We start from the raw sequence: 1,575 nt of genomic DNA, 5'->3' as shown, positions 1-1,575 counted from the left end.
GGGCTCGACTTGGTACAATTTTCGCGCGACCTAATTTTTTGTCACTCAAAGGGTTTGGGCGCCTAATTTTTTGTCACAGCTCCGGCACCTAATATTTTGTCACTCTGGTTCTCCGACCCAGAGAGCCTCCGGGGCGGCCCCAGGACCCCCTGCCCGGCTCCGGGGACCCTCCCCGGGCCTGAGGGACCGGCTGGACCGGGGAGGGACCGGGTCTTCTCGGACCTCCGGGGGTCAGGGGGGGGGCACTCGGTCGCCTGGCCTGCCCGACCGAGGCGTGCGGCTGGCCGGGCAAAGAGCACCGTGATTCGCACCCTTGAGCTCCAGTGAAACCCCTGGAAGACATAAGCCCGACCCCACCGGGGCTCGACTTGGTACAATTTTGGCGCGACCTAATTTTTTGTCACTCAAAGGGTTTGGGCGCCTAATTTTTTGTCACAGCTCCGGCACCTAATATTTTGTCACTCTGGTTCTCCGACCCAGAGAGCCTCCGGGGCGGCCCCAGGACCCCCTGCCCGGCTCCGGAGACCCTCCCCGGGCCTGAGGGACCGGCTGGACCCGGGAGGGACCGGGTCTTCTCGGACCTCCGGGGGTCAGGGGGGGGCACTCGGTCGCCTGGCCTGCCCGACCGAGGCGTGCGGCTGGCCGGGCAAAGAGCACCGTGATTCGCACCCTTGAGCTCCAGTGAAACCCCTGGAAGACATAAGCCCGACCCCACCGGGGCTCGACTTGGTACAATTTTCGCGCGACCTAATTTTTTGTCACTCAAAGGGTTTGGGCGCCTAATTTTTTGTCACAGCTCCGGCACCTAATATTTTGTCACTCTGGTTCCCCGACCCAGAGAGCCTCCGGGGCGGCCCCAGGACCCCCTGCCCGGCTCCGGGGACCCTCCCCGGGCCTGAGGGACCGGCTGGACCCGGGAGGGACCGGGTCTTCTCGGACCTCCGGGGGTCAGGGGGGGCACTCGGTCGCCTGGCCTGCCCGACCGAGGCGTGCGGCTGGCCGGGCAAAGAGCACCGTGATTCGCACCCTTGAGCTCCAGTGAAACCCCTGGAAGACGTAAGCCCGACCCCACCGGGGCTCGACTTGGTACAATTTTGGCGCGACCTAATTTTTTGTCACTCAAAGGGTTTGGGCGCCTAATTTTTTGTCACAGCTCCGGCACCTAATATTTTGTCACTCTGGTTCTCCGACCCAGAGAGCCCCCGGGACCGCCCCAGGACCCCCTGCCCGCCTCCGGGGACCCTCCCCGGGCCTGAGGGACCGGCTGGACCGGGGAGGGACCGGGTCTTCTCGGACCTCCGGGGGTCAGGGGGGGGCACTCGGTCGCCTGGCCTGCCCGACCGAGGCGTGCGGCTGGCCGGGCAAAGAGCACCGTGATTCGCACCCTTGAGCTCCAGTGAAACCCCTGGAAGACATAAGCCCGACCCCACCGGGGCTCGACTTGGTACAATTTTCGCGCGACCTAATTTTTTGTCACTCAAAGGGTTTGGGCGCCTAATTTTTTGTCACAGCTCCGGCACCTAATATTTTGTCACTCTGGTTCCCCGACCCAGAGAGCCTCCGGGGCGGCCCCAG

This window comes from Synchiropus splendidus, unplaced genomic scaffold (genome assembly GCF_027744825.2).
Source record: "Synchiropus splendidus isolate RoL2022-P1 unplaced genomic scaffold, RoL_Sspl_1.0 HiC_scaffold_45, whole genome shotgun sequence".
Classification (NCBI taxonomy): domain Eukaryota; kingdom Metazoa; phylum Chordata; class Actinopteri; order Syngnathiformes; family Callionymidae; genus Synchiropus; species Synchiropus splendidus.
The sequence above is the reverse complement of the archived record's forward strand: the minus strand, read 5'-3'. Positions refer to the sequence as shown.